Source organism: Eschrichtius robustus, chromosome X (genome assembly GCF_028021215.1).
Source record: "Eschrichtius robustus isolate mEscRob2 chromosome X, mEscRob2.pri, whole genome shotgun sequence".
Classification (NCBI taxonomy): Eukaryota; Metazoa; Chordata; class Mammalia; order Artiodactyla; family Eschrichtiidae; genus Eschrichtius; species Eschrichtius robustus.
Genome location: NC_090845.1, coordinates 94774074 through 94789907, shown reverse-complemented (window position 1 = coordinate 94789907; position 15834 = coordinate 94774074). Strand labels below are relative to the sequence as shown.

The window sequence follows — 15834 nt, the reverse complement described above, 5'->3', positions numbered from 1 at the left end:
CAGGACCCATTGGTCTCAAAGCAGGCCTCTTCTGGCCGACAGTAGCCCTTTTACTACGTAAACTGTAAAATATTAACAACACTGGCTGGCTCTGGCGGACACAGGTGTCCAAAGCTCCCTAATCCCAGGAAGCACTCATACTTTAAAGCCCCGCCCCCCCCCCCCCCACCAGGAGATGACGGGCCTTGGAGGAGAATTAATTGAAGGGATAATTATCTGCTTAGCTTTTTCTTTTAACTTTTTGTGTGGCATGCGGGATTTTAGTTCCCCAACCAGGGATCGAACCCACGGCCCCCGCAGTGGACGTGCAGAGTCGACCGCTGGACCGCCAGGGAAGTCCCATCTGCTTAGCTTTTAATATGGGCTTAGTTTTGCTAAAAGATGCTTCTGTGCTGGTCGTCCTCTGAGACTCTTTTCCCGTTATTGGAATGGGCTTCCTCAGTCAGCAGGTGACCTCATGAAACAAGCCTAAGGTTTTGATGCCACTGGTGGGCACTGGCCAGTTCACCTTCCTCTACCCGTGTAAGAGGTACTGACTCAAAGGAAAGCACTGAAGGATTATGGCCTGTCCTAGCTGACTTACTTAAAGAAAGGATATGGATTCCCACCTTTGAGTTCGGTGGTATGGCCTGTGCTTAAAGCCACTACTAATGAGTACAGGCTATCTGTAGACTAGAGAGAGTTAAACAAGGCTGCTCCCTGTATTAGAGCCCCTCTACTATATGTTGTTCCCTTAATGAATGACATTCAGAATAACACTGGTAAATGGTTCAGAGTCATAGACTGGGCTCACATGTTCTCTTTGTTAAATATCACAATTTTCCTTCCCCTTTGAGGATCAACAGTACACCTTTTTCCCAGTGACCTGTGGGGTACATGAATGCCCCCGTGATTGCCCATGGGATTTGCAGTCGGGACCTAGATGCCTGCCCGGCACGAGCCACGTCCTGCAGAGACTCAGCTCTGGCGTTGTGTCGACGACATCCTCGTCACTGGACCTGGCCAAGACTCTGTGTCACACACCATCACAACTGTGAGTGAACACCTCCCTGAGAGGGGATGGGCAATTGCCCGCCATAAGGTACAAGGCACCTCCTAGTTTGTTAAATTTCTGGGCTATGTTTGAAACTCAAAAGGGTAAACTAGTCCCAACTGGGTAAAGGAAAAGCTCCTAGTGCTCCAGCCAACCTCCCAGATTGGTAAAGGAGGCCCAACATTTGGTAGGCATGCTTGGATTCTGGTGCCAACCTCAAGTATTTGCTGGCGCCCATCTATGGAGCCCCCCCATAGGACCTCCACTTTTCAGTGGGGACCTGAGCCACAACAGGCACTAGGTAAACTAAAGAAGGCTATCATTTCAGCTCTCCCACTAGTGCTCTGAGGGCAGGACTTACAATTGGAAGTTTCGGCCACCCTAACGTTCACTTATGGGAGCCACTGGACCAAATGTCCGTGGGCTTTTGGCACACGTGACTCCCAGACTCAGTCCCAAGGTATTGGCCAGTGGAGAGGCAACTTGTGGAGGTACGCTGAGCCCTTACTGAAACTGAAGGCTTTACTGGAGCAGAGCCAGTTACGCTGTGGATTGAGATTCCTGTTATGTCCTGGGTAATAGCAGAAGCTCCCCGCAGAGCAACTGAGGCCTCTACTCAAATGATAATGGGATCTACTGGATTGAGCTAAACCTGGCCCTACTAGAGTGCTGCAACTCCATGAGAAAATCACCACATACCCTGCCACTGAAGTTAATTTACCATAACCTCCCGGCCTTCTATACAGGCCTTCCATTAGTGTATCCATGCAAGGCACAGGCCTCTCCTCATATTATTGAGGGCTTGACAAAATAGCTTTTACAGCCCTTGGGACTGCCGCACAAGTTATACCGTCAGACCAAAGTTCCCACATCACTGGAAAGCAAACCAGCAATGGGCATTACAAGAAAACATTGCTTGGGTTTGTCACCTATCCTATCATCTTCCAGTAGCAGGGATCCTGGAAAGACATAATGAACTTTTTTTTTTAAATGACCGCGTAGCAACATATGATTATGGAAATCGATTTGGGTCCCAGATGATAGGGGTTTTTTTTTTTTTTTTTTAAGCTTTTAATTAATTAATTAATTTATTTTTATTTTTTTGGCTGTGTTGGGTCTTCGTTTCTGTGCGAGGGCTTTCTCTAGTTGCGGCGAGCGGGGGCCGCTCTTCATCGCGGTGCGTGGGCCTCTCAATGTCGCGGCCTCTCTTGTTTGCGGAGCAGAAGCTCCAGACACGCAGGCTCAGTAGTTGTGGCGCACGGGCCTAGTTGCTCCAAGGCATGTGGGATCTTCCCAGACCAGGGCTCGAACCCGTGTCCCCTGCATTGGCAGGCAGGCTCTCAACCACTGCGCCACCAGGGAAGCCCCATGATGAACTTTTAAATCAAGGGCTGTTGAGAGAACTTGGAGGGCAGTGGTCCTTCAAGTGGTCAGAAATACTGCCCACGGTCCAGATTATATCAAGTTCCTACCCCTCTGGCATAGCTACACCATTTTTAAATTCACAACAAATGACGAGACCACCAGCAGAGACATTTCTATCTCTGCTGGTGTACACATCCACAGCAGACACAACCCAGTTGGTCAGTTTTCACAGACATGGGAGCCCAGGCATTGCCATGCACCGAAAAGAAGCTTTCACCTGGTACTTTCATCTTTCCTTTCTCCCTCAGAGAAAACCCGGAGCTTACCCACTTCCTTCTTGATCCTGATGAGAACCTGACGTGGACCAGTGATTCTGAAACCATCCTTAGCCTGTGTTCATTCGTCATCCAGTATAAGCCAAGCAAACTACCCGCCAATTTCTGGAGAAAGAGGTGTCCTTATCTGCCATCCATGTACTTTGCTCCAGTAAAGGCACTGTGGAGCCCAGGAGGTGGAACGAAACCTCTCCCAGACCAGGTAACCCCATGTGAACAATACCCAGGGACAATCAGGTCCCCTACTGATGGCTACAGGTGACCTCCAACCTTAATCCCTACCCTGTTTGTATGCCCCTTCTTACCTGAGGAGTTACTGCCCTTGCCAGTGTTGGCTGTATGTCTATTGGTGGTTCACCCAGCCCTAGTAATCCACACACTACTGTTGACAGGGTCTGTTGGAAACAGTATACCACATGCACACAACAGGGAGTCTTACAACATAGGTCAGATTGGGGACAATGGGAGCCATGCTGTTGGCTATTCAGGTTGGTCAATCCTACTGACATGACCACAGATACCAACACTGAGGCTAGCGACCTTCTCATGTCTCTTCTACTACTAGCAACACCCATCCTGGCTAAGCTAGACTCTTTAGATAACACTTATGACTCGTAGATGCCTTCTAAACCCTCAGGGCCAACTTTTACCTGAAATCAGAAGAAACCCAATGTTATGAAGTAGTGCCATTAACCAAATAGAGCCACTGTCTCTTGAGTCTTATTTAAGGTGTGCCCAGGGATAGTATGCACCCAGTAGTACAGCCAGCATGCTTGTGATCAGTGTAATCATGTTAAAAATGCTGTAATGCAGAGCCATACCGACAAACTCTATGGGGTTACAATTAGATAAAGTTATAGCTCTTACTAATCCCTGGCATAATGATGAATGTAAACGCTGCCAAAAACGTATACCTTAACAACTATTGGTCTCTTTTCTTAGTAGTTATAACGATTTCTCTCTCTCTAGTACAAGTCCCATGTATTGAAGTTTGCACTAAAAGAAATTAAGTGACCAAGGGCAAGTTATCATGAATTTTCCCCCGGTTGGGAAGTTATATTTTATATACACACACACACACACACACACACACACACACAGACACACACAGACACACACACACACACACACACACACAAGGAAAGGAATGTATACAACATAATACCCAGGACAAGGCATGCCTAAAAAGTCAGGAGCTTCATCCAGTTTGGGAATTCTTTCCTAACCTAACCTTCTTACAATACCAACTTCAAGATTTACATCACACTCAGTGGGACTGGGTTCTTCAACAGCTGCAACACTTACTGCCCACAGTAACCAATCAATAGCTTTTGGGTGTGACAGCAAAGACAGTTCTCATGAAAACGTATTTGATCCCATGGAGAAATCTAACCAGTCTCTACGTGGGAGTTTTTCCATCCAAATTGACAGCTATTTGCTTATAACAATTACAAAATTTGTCAGGTTTACCAAGACCATCGTTAATAAGCACTTGGGAAAGACTTGAGGGAAATTGCATCCCAATGTTACTCTTCTGGGGGATCTTAAAACATACACATCTCATCTTACAGACCAATAACGAGAAGCCCAGTAGCAAAGGTAATCTGGGAGGAAATCTATTGGTATCGTTACATGACCGCCTCCCAAGAGGCCACCTCTCTGAGGCTGTTAAAGCTATACAAACAGCTGCCCAAGAAAAATTTCCCCTAGAATGGAAGCAGTGGAACAGGTAGTCCTGCACTGAAATACAGCAGCCTTGTGATAAACAGGGAAAGAAATGGGCCAAATGTACAATCTGTTTTTGAAATCACTTGGCCCACCCGGCTGTTTGTTACTGGTAGTTGGCAGGAAACTCAAGCAACAATAACGCCACTCTGAGCAAGAAAGCACGTACATACAATTGCCCACCAAAACAAACCTGCATGTTGCCTTAGTCACAGCAGTGTATAAGATGGCAAATTTAAGCACATTCTGCTTACACAGTCATTTATTCACACAAATGTGGTCACATATTCACGCAGTAGAATGAAGATGCCCACACATTGGCTCACACACACACGCACACTCAAGTATGCTCACATGTAAGACTCACACATTCACTCACATGCACACGTTGAACACACTCACAAACAGGCATGCTCACATATTCACTTACCCACAAACATGCTCACACACCATGCAGTTCACACCTTCACTCATGCATATGGATACACTCAGATAAATTCATACACACTCACATGTTCACTCATTCAAATGTAATCAAACATTAACAAGCTTACACAGTCAAACGAGCTTAAAGATTCACATGCACATGCTCACACACTCACTCACAGGTTTACTAGCACTTGTAGATACCCTGGTATACGAACATGTATCTACATGTTCAGGCACCCAGATATATTTGAAATACCATGTTCACATACATGACAGTGCTTATGAATTCACTTGCACACATGAATATGATCGCATACACAAGATCACTCACGTTCCTTCACAGGCATCAACACACTGACACATTCACTCCCACACAATGGCATACTTGACGTTAATGGGCTCACACAGTCAACAGTCTTACACACTGGCACACTTGTATTTGCTTACATGGACACACCCACATATTCACTTATGCACACGCATTTGCCTGCTCACAAGCAAAAATACTCACATATTCACTCACACACAGATATGCTCTCACTTTATCATGCTGCTTGCAGTCAGTCATCTGTGAATGTCTTTACACATTTATTCACCTACAAACACACTCAATACCTCATACACATGAACACGCTCACACAGTCACCCACAGATGAACACCCTCAGAGAAGGACATGCGTATATATTTATTCACTCTTAACATCAAACAAATTTACTCTCGCACAGAGACAGTCTCACATATACTCACAAACACGTGCTGATGCTCATCAACAGTCACACGTTATGAACTTGATCACACATACAGTCATACTCAATATGTAAATATACTTACGTGTTAAGTCCCCAGAGTACCTGGTCCCACATATGAACATGCTCCCACATTCCCGACAGAAATTATTATCCCACATATGACACACTCAAAATTCTATAACCTGTTCTAAGTTTCTGGGTCTCTGCCAACCCTATTTTGCCTTTCCAGCTGGCTCACTATTAAGCTGTGCCTGTAGAGATTTCCTGAGAGAGACAAGAAGTCTGAAGGAAGGAGAATCTACTACGTCTTCTCTCTGTTCCTGTTCCTCTCTGTATCACCCCCCTAAAGGTAAGAATAGTCTTTCAAATGAATTTTTTTAAGTTATTTATTTTGTTTTTATTTATTTATTATTTTTGGCTGCGTTGGGTCTTCGTTGCTGTGCATGGACTTTCTCTAGTTGCGGCGAGCGGGGACTACTCTTCGTTGCGGTGCGTGGGCATCTCATTGCGGTGGCTTCTCTTGTTGCGCAGCATGGGCTCTAGACGCACGGGGTTCAGTAGTTGTAGCACACGGGCTCAGTAGTTGCGGCTCGCAGGCTCTAGAGCGCAGGCTCAGCAGTTGTGGCGCACAGGCCTAGTTGCTCCGCAGCATGTGGGATCTTCCTGGACCAGGGCTCGAACCCATGTCCCCTGCGTTGGCAGGTGGATTCTTAACCACTGTGCCATCAGGGAAGCCCTCAGATGAATTCTTAAGAAGAATTCTTTTATATGTCTTTTATATATATATATGATATGTTCTTTATCCTTTCATCTGCCCAAAACACTTAGGTTGTCTCCATTCCTTGGCTATTGTGAATAATGCTGCAATGAGCATAAGAGAGCAGAGCAGAAATCACCTCCTTTGGATCCGTTTTCAGGAGTGGGATTGCTGGCTGATCTGCTAGTCCTATTTTCAATCTTTTGAGGAACCTCCATACAGTTGTCCATAGTGGCCGCACCATTTTACTTTCCCACCAACAGGGCACGAGGGTTCCCTTTTTACCACACTCTTGCCAACACTTGCTATCTCTTGTCCTTTTGAAAATAGCCATCCTAATAGGTGTGATGTCTTAATTACAGCTTTGATTTGCATTTTCCTGATGGTTAGTTATCTTGAACACGTTTTCATATACCTATTAGCCAGTTGTGTGTCTTCTTTGGAAAAATGTATATTTGGACCGTGTGCCCTTTTATTAGTTATTTGTTGGTTTTGTGTTTGTTTTTTTTGTTTTGCTGTTGAATTGATTGAATTCCTTATATATTTTGCATATTATCCCCTCAACAGATAACATGATTTGCAAATATTTTCTTCTGCTTCATAGGTCAGTTGCCTTTTCCTTTTGTTGATTGTTTCCTTTGCTGTGCAGAAGCTTTTTAGTTTGATGTAGTCCACTTGTTTATTTTTGTATTTGTTGCCTTTGTTTTGGTGTCAATTCAAAAAAAAAAACATTGCCATAACCTATGTCAAGGAGCTTACCCCTGTGTTTTCCTCTAGGAGTTTTACAGATTCGGGCCTTACGTTTAAGTCTTTAATCCATTTGGAGTTCACTTTGGGGTATGGTGTAAGATAAGGGTCTAATATAGTATCTTTGCATGTGGATATCCAGTTTTCCCAGCACCATTTATTGAAGAGACTCTCCTGTCCTCGTTGTGTGTTCTTGTCAAATAGTTGAGCATATGTGTGAGGGTTTATTTCTGGGCTCTATGTTTTGTTCCGTTGGTCTATGTATACATCTGTTCTTATGCCAATACCATGCTGTTTTGATTACTATACCTTTGTAAAATAATGAAATCAGGAAGCACGATGCCTCCAGGTTTAGGTTTGTTATTTGGGGGGTGGTTCATCAAAGGGTACAAATGATCAGTTATAAGATAAATACATTCTAGGGATCTAATGTACAGCATGCTGATATAATTTAAGATATTGTGTGGTATGCTGGAGACTTGCTGAGACAGTAGATCTTAGTTTTATCCCACACACCACCCCCAAAAAACCTTTAGCTATGTGAGGTGATAGATGTATTAATCAGTTTCACTGTGGTAATCATTTAACAATGTATACATACATCAAGCATCACACTGTTCACCGTGAATATAGAAATTTTATTTGTAAATTATACTTCCATAAAGTTGGAGGGGATGGGAGGAATGTGTGTCCTGTTCGCATGGAAAAAATTAATTACTCTAAACTGTCAGAGGTAAAGCACAGGATTTGGGTTACCAGAAGAATACATTTTAAGTCAACTGTCTTCAATAAACTCAATGAGCGAAAGGAAACAATGATCAAAGAACTAGGAAACAATGAGAAAGATGTATCACAAAGAGACAGATATTATAAATAGGGACAAAATAAAAGTTCTTCAGCTGCAAAGCACAGTAAGTGAAATGAAAAATTAATAAAAGATGTCCAACAGCAAATCTGACCAGGAGAAAAAGAATCAGCGAGTTTTAAAAGGTTAGTTGAAATATCCAGTCTCTGGAAAGGAAAAGAGGAGCTGAAGAGCAAAGAATGAAGAATAATGAGCAAAGCCTATGAGACTTATGTGCATCAGCAAGCTCATCAATGTACACATAATGACAGTTGCAGAGGCAGAGGAGAGAGAGAAAGGGGTAGGAAATCATTGAAGAAATGATGCCTGAAAACCTCCAAACTCGGAGTAAAGACATGAATCTACACACCCAAGAAGTTCCACAAACTCCAAGCAGGATAAAATCAGAGATCCCCACCTAGGCACACCATGATCAAATTCTCAAAAGTCAAAGACAAAGAGTGAACCTTGAAAACAGCAATAGAAACAACTCCTCACCTACAAGTAATCCTCAGTAAGATTTGTGCCCATTTCTCTACAGAAACCATAGAGGACAGCTGGCATTGGAATGACATATTAAAAGCGTAGAACAAATGAACAAAAATACCCTTTCAACCAAGAATTCTATATGTGGGGAAAACGAAGGGGAGTTAAAGACATTCCAAGACAAACCAAAACTGAGAGAGTACATAGCTAGTAAGCTTGCCCTACAGAAAGTACTAAAAGGAGTCCTTCAGGCTGAATTGAAATAATGCTGGGCACCTATCTGAAGCAATAAACCACAAAGGCCAAGGTAACTACACAGGTAAACGCAAAAGCCAGTATTGCTGCACTTTTGGTTTGTATCTCCTCTTTTTGTTCTCATATATGATTGAAAATACAAATGTATAAAGCATTAACTATAAATCTCTGTTAATGGGCACCAGATATACAAACATGCCATGTGTCACCATAATTGAATAAAGAAATGTGGCAGAGCTGGGGAAAAGCAGAGTTTTTGAATACTATTGCAACTATCTCCGTATTAATACAAACTTGATTATTATAAAGTTAGTTAAGATATTAATTGTAACTCCCAGTGTAACCACCGACACTGCCCCCACAAAAAGCTCCAGCACTATAAAAAAACTAAAAAAGGTACAGAGAAAGGAGTGATAAAGAATCACTTTGTACACTAGAAAAACGAAATTAATAACAGAAAAATACAGTAATTGAGGAGTGAAGGAACAAAAAAAGGCTGACATGTGGAAAATAAATAGGAAACGGTCAGGAAAAGTCTTTCCCTGTCAGTAATCAATACAATAACCATAGATAAAACTGTTCAACGAAAAGACAGCACAAGTGAGTGAACTTCAGGCAGTCACCTTAGCGCTGGATGCTCTGGCCAACAGTGAGCCCCGTCTGCACATTTTCATAGACAATCAGGCCATTGTCGTCGGTCTGGCTGTCTGGTCCGGCCCATGGCAGCAACGACGTTTCCTTGTGTAAAACTGTCCCCTTTGGGGTAAAGAGCCCTGGGAATCTCTTGGCCCACAGACTCCCAAATTATAAATCCAGGTCACACGTGTCTCTATATATACTGAAGCCACTATGCAGGGCTTTGCCAAGACCCTCCTTCTTGGCTTTGGAGTTCCGGGCCTTATTGATGGTGACCGAGGCATGCATTTTACTTCTCAGGATACACAACGCTGGGCTCTTGAACGGCATTCAGTGGACCTTTTGCCTCCCTACCCGGCCTTAGGCTGCAGGACTCAGAGTTCCAGAGTGGCTTACTTCCACAAGTTCAAATTCCATTACAGGAAAATGGCACGTTTCAGTCGCCAGTCACACGCCAGAGGTGAATTGTAGTATAGCGTCTGACTGCATCCTTTGATGTTTGACTGCTGAGGGCTTTTAAACGTCAACCCTCCCTCTTCCCCAGTGCCCCACACTCTCTCCTTTGGCGCGGTTGTAGGGTGGAGGGGAGGAGGAGTGGGCGTCAAACTACACTAGCTACTGCCAGCACAAGGGAACTGTCATGCTGGCCCCATCCGCTAATCACAGTAGAACTCCCAAAGCAATTTCTTCCTTTCCTGACTCTCTCAAGTCTTTTTTGAAGCAGCTTGAAAAGGCTACCCTGCTCTCCCCCCAGAAGCCTCCTCATGTAAGGAATACACTTTGCATCGCGTCTCGGTAGTGTGTGTGTGTGTGTGTGTGTGTGTGTGTGTGTGTGTGTGTGTGCGCGTGTGGTGTCACCAGTCTTGATTGACCTTTGAACCCAACTTGGGGTAGGGGTCCATACTGACTCAGGGTGGCAACAACAGCTCTTCTCGCCAACCTTCCCAGGAGCGCAGTGCAGAATGTGTGCTTCCCATCCGTGAAACGTTAGGGTCTGTCAAATTAGATGTCCTGGATCCCAAGGCGGTGTGCTTACTGGAAGTAAGGGACATAGCTTATGTTCTCCTGAACGTGAAGTTACAGCTAACACCCACTCTTGCTTCTGTGCCCAGCGACAATAGTAAGTGGGATTAGCATAAAATAGTTGTCGATTTCTTCCTCGTTTTAAGCATTCGTTACCCTTGACCACTCGGCTAAGTGGGGCTGAGTACAACAAAAAGTCTCGGACTGTTGACCGAGAAATCATTCTAGGAAGCCTGTCCTGTTAACGTGTGCCATGCTGTATTAGTCTGCTCAGGCTGCCCTAATAAAATGCCATAGGCTGGGCGGCTTAAACAAGACATTGGTTTATTTCCTACAGTTCTGGAGGCTAGGAAGCCCAAGGTCAGGGTGCCAGCATGGTGGAGTTCTTGGTGAGGGCCCTCGTTTTGGCTTGAAGATAGCCGCCTTCTTCCTGTGGCTTCACGTTGGGGTGGTGGGCGGAGAGCACCATCTATGGCCTCTTCCTGTAAGGGCAGTAGTCCCAACGTGTGGACCGCAGCCTCCTGACCTTACCGAAACTGAATGACCTACCAAAGACCCAGTCTCCAAATACCATCTCCTGGGGGCGGGGTGGGGTGGGGGACGGGCTTCATCGTGTGAATTGGGGAGGCAGGGGATGTACACAATCCAGTGCAGAGCAGGTGCTCAGCCCAGTCTTTAAAAGAAGTATCTCCCTCTGTCTCTGTCTCTGTCTCTGTGTCTCTCTCTTCCCTCTCTCTGTCTGTCTTCATTTCTTGGCGGCTGGAAGTGAATTGGGGAGCCCTGATGAAACACTGTCCGGCTCCTGTCTTTACTGCTTTCTCTCCACTCTCCATTCTCACTGCATCCATATCGACTTTGTATGTCCTTTTCTAAGTAGCTTTAACAGCATTAAAACCTCCAAATTCTCTCGCTCTCTCTTGTGGGAGGTTTTAAGCGTTGCTGAGATTTGATCTATACACCTTCTCTCTCTCTCGTTTTTGAACTAAGTGTGTCTCAGTCAGCGTGAGCTGCCCCCCAGGGTGGCAGTTGGGGAACACATGCAGGTTCCCGTACCCCAGGGCGCCGCCCTATAGGGACACTGTAGCTTTGCTCTTGCAGTGGTGGAATGAAAAGGAAGGGATGTATGTTAATATAAATGTTTCAGACATTACATGAAATTTCTAAAAAAAAAAAAAAAAAAAAAAAAAAAAAGAAAGAAAAGGAAGGGATTCCTGTGGGCTCGCGGAGGCTCAGGGTGAGCTGGGCCTTTAAGGCTTCCAGGGAAGCTGAAGACCTTGGTCACTCATTGGACGGCGGTGCTGTCAATCCTTGGCTGCTGGCAAATGAGCTTAGAGCCGGCGCTGGAGGAAGTGGCCCTTGGTTGACCCTTCCAAGGTCCGCCTCCCGTCGCCAGCCAGTCAGGCTCTTTCCCGCCCTGTGCGCAGCGGCCTCGGCGCAGTCTCGGTGGGGCGCTCCACAGGCCGGCGGTCTGCCCTTCCCGTGGCGGGGCCCCGAGAGGCATCTTCGCAGACTCTTGTCCCCTGTGCAGCCGGCTTCTCTGCAGCCCCCACCCCGTGCCGGAGGCCCCGCTGCCAACAGCATCCCCTCCCTCAGCGATACTCAGCCCGGCGGCCGCCATCTTCCCCGCAGCCCGATCCGTGTGTGGCGCGTCCCTCCTGCCATGTCTGCCACAGAGGAGCGAGGGCCGATCCCAGGTGGCCAGGCCGGAGCTGGTGGCGGGGCGGGTGGCGACCCCAGTCCCCTCGGGGTCCGCGCATCCCCTTCGGGAGGGATGGATGGAGCCGAGGGGGCCGCGGCCCTTCTGGCCTCCCTGGGGCTCTCCAGAGCCCTTCACGGGGAGGATGGTGGGCAGGAGGCCGCCCAGGCCGCAGTGGAAGAAGACTGGGATGTAGAGCTGGTGGAGGAGGAGGAGGAGGAGGAGACGGAGGAGGAGGAGGAGGAGGAGGAGGAGGAGGAGGAGGAGGAGGAGGAGGAGGAGACGGAGGAGGAGGAGACGGAGGAGGAGGAGGAGGAGACGGAGGAGGAGGAGGAGGAGGAGGAGACGGAGGAGGAGGAGGAGGAGGAGGAACAGTTTAAATTAGAGATCGAGGACCAGGAGGAGGATGAGTACCAGTCAGAAGAGGGAGACGAAACTGAGGAAGAGGTCGAGGAGGAGGAAGAGACAGAAGAGGAGGACGAGAATGGGCATGAGGGCGCGGGAGTGGTCGCGGGCCACGGGCCCCCCACGGCGCGGTTTCAGTCCCTGTTCCGGGATCTGGTCCATTGCTGTGTGCACCACAGCCACTACAACGACCGTGTCCTGGTCGGGCCCCACACCGGCCGCGTGATGGTCAGGCGCCGCTCCCGACGGCCCTCGGACCCTGCAGAGGATGCCGCGCCTCCTCAGGAGCAGGAGGACCTGGGAGAGGCAGGTGAGGTCTGGCGGGGCGAGTACCAGGCAGAGGGCACCCAGCCCTGGGAGCCGCAGGAACCTGCAGAGGGGGCGGCATCCCAGAAGGCAGAGGAACCGGCGGCGGAGGCCGAGTTCTGGGCGGACGATGTCCTGGCTGACGCCGCCGAGTCCTGGGAGGCTGGGGCGTGTGGACCTGACGACGGGGCCGAGGCTGGCGAGGGGCGGACCAGTCCCCAGGCCCTTGCAGCCCCTGCTGGGGCATCGGCCTGAAAGGCAGGCCGCGCTCAGCGCTGGCCTCTGGCGGTTAGGCAGCGGGTCAAAGCTCTCAAAAACCTTCAGGCACCATACGCACAAGTAGAAGCCCAATTCTCTAAAGACCTTTATGATCTTGAGAAAAAGTATGCTGCTTTCTACCAACCTAGGGGCAAACAAATGGCATACCTCACTCTTGGTTGACGGGCTTCTAAAAATGTAAAGATTCTCAGTAGGATGACCTGAGAAAGTGGTGAAATGGCACAGGGGCACTTTTCAGTGGTTGAGGAATCAGTGAGCTTCGCGGTAGAACTTGTCTTTAAATCGGGTGAACATTTTCCAGTGACGTTCTGGCAGAAACATACAAAACTGCTCTGAGAATCAAATGATTTCGATCCCTTCTCCAAAGGGCCAGAAATAATCAGCAGCACAGTGTGTGAGATCTACTGGAAGGAGGGGAAAAATGTTGTGAAAACTGTCAAGCAGCAGAAGTGTGAGGCCCATGGAAGTGTTGTATCAACCAGTAGGAACATGGCCGGCTCTTCTATCTATCTATCTATCTATCTATCTATCTATCTATCTATCTATCTATCTATCTATCTATCATTTATTTTTTGACATATTTCTCTTCTCCAGAACCTCCTGAGGGCAGAGAACTAGATTCTGCTGCTGATTTTAAATCGGGAAATGTTTCCCACCACCTTGTGATGCCAAAGTCCGTATCATTCGACACTAAAGAAGAGAGTGCACATCAGTATGAAAATGCTGAGGAAGAGAGAGAGGATGGAAATGAGAAAGCAGAAGAAGGACCCAAAGTGGATACGGTCTCGGCAGAGGGCAGCTCTGGAGAATACAGGTATTACTGTATAGTGCAACCATTCCTGACATATACCTGTTACTAACAGCTTTATGTTTTGTTTTGTTTTGTTTACATACTTAATTTATTTTTGGTTTATTTTTTTAACATCTTTACTGGAGTATAATTGCTTTACAGTGGTGTGTTAGTTTCTGCTTTATAACAAAGTCAATCAGCTATACGTATACCTATATCCCCATATCTCCTCCCTCTTGCGTCTCCCTCCCATCCTCCCTATCCCCACCCCTCTAGGTGGTCACAGAGCTCCGAGCTGATCTCCCTGTGCTATGCAGCTGCTTCCCACTAGCTGTCTATCGTGTTTTAAATTTTTTTTGTAAAGTAAATGAGAAAAAATTGTGGAAATTTAGTTTTGGAAAAACAGTTTAGTGTTACTAATGGACTTGTATTCTAGATGATATAGAAGGAAGTGTGTTCTGAAAAGTATTTCATTTGCAGCCGCAAGTCCTTTGTCCTGCAGCTTTAAGACTACTACAGATGGGAAATTTATCAGACCTGGAAATAGAGACCTATATGTTTTTAGAGGTCTAAAATATATAGAGACCGATATTTTTAGAGCATGGTCACCAGAAGAAGCAGCTAAAGCGAGTAAGCTGTGCACTAGCTGTACCTTCATCCCCTGGCCACAGAAATGGAGTCTCTTGGAATAACAATGCCTTTGAGAAGGTGACTCCTTACAAAGTAGTAAAAAGTTAAGGATTTCACATAAGACTGCATTTCATGAGTAGTTCACAAATATTAGTTCGATTGAGATTTTTTTATTCAAAAGAAAAGAAAATTAGCCATAGTAAGATTATTGGCTATCCCTGAGTCGGTAATTCGATCTTAGTTTCTCCTTCCTCTACCCATTCATCTTTTCCTTTCTCTGTCTCATCTCTCTCTCTCTCTCTCTCTCTCAGTATCACGCTCTTTCTTTCTCCCTTTCTTAATTTTCACACCTGTGGATGTTTGGTAACAGCCTCATGCTCATTTTACAGATACGGAAACTGAAGGTCTGGGATTATAAGGGATTTATGATTTGTGTAAGGAGCATAGGCTCTTAAGGTGGAAAGACATTTAAATCACAGAGTGGCCTTTCAAGAAAAAAACATCTAGCGTTTATAGCGGTGGGCAAGAGAGAGATGAGGTTGGTGTGATGAAATGATGTGCACCCTGACAACCAAGGCTCTGGGTTACAAGAAGAAAACATTTTGTTCTCTCCTTGGAGAGCCAACAGATGTACATAGTATTGACTCATATTTAGAAAGTCCCTGCTGCATGTTATTGGTGTACAGTTGTTAATTGACTCTTATCCCATCCTACAGTTGGAAGGCGTAGAAAGAAGTGGACGGCGAAAGAAAAGATGAATTTGTTCTTCACGGACATTCTAGTTTTCATTAGCCCACGATACAAATTTTGTTCCAAAGTTCAACATCCCAATATGATATTAACTGACACCTGACTTTATTCTTACCTTTTACAGATAAATTTGATAGTATTGTTCACGTTGAAAATAAAAGCTTGTTTGACATGAATAAGCTGCAGATTTTTTTTTTTTAACCTAAATAACACTGACTCCAACGTATCTTTGTTCTGTTTCTTTCGGCCCACCTTACTGTCATTGAAAGGGATTTCTTTCAACTATTTGGTAAGCCTGTTTCAAATCCTTTTATTGCAGCCTCAAATAAATTAAAATATTAGATTATAAACAAGTTGTGTGACGAGGGAGATGGTGGCCCAGCCTCTAGTACATGTTATTGAAAGGACCTGACGGATGACCTCGCTTGCCTGGAGACCAGATGGCGCTATTGGCCTGCCATGGAGCGGCAGCAGCAGCAGCTGGGAACTTGTTTGAAATGCAAATTCTCAGACCCTGCTCCAGACCTACTGAATTGGATATTCTGAAGGCAGGCTGCTAGCCATCGGGTTTTACAAGTCCTCCAAGTGCTACT

The 15834-nt window shown here is 46.0% G+C and overlaps 1 long non-coding RNA gene across 1 annotated transcript; it reads left to right on the top strand.

Moving 5' to 3' along the window:
• Positions 1 to 627: 627 nt before the first annotated feature.
• Positions 628 to 15358, top strand: LOC137757113 (uncharacterized). The gene is made up of 5 exons (XR_011072298.1): positions 628 to 1033; positions 2707 to 2935; positions 5867 to 5986; positions 13666 to 13885; positions 15208 to 15358. It is a non-coding gene; the product is annotated as an uncharacterized lncRNA (long non-coding RNA).
• The last annotated feature ends 476 nt before the right edge of the window (positions 15359 to 15834 follow it).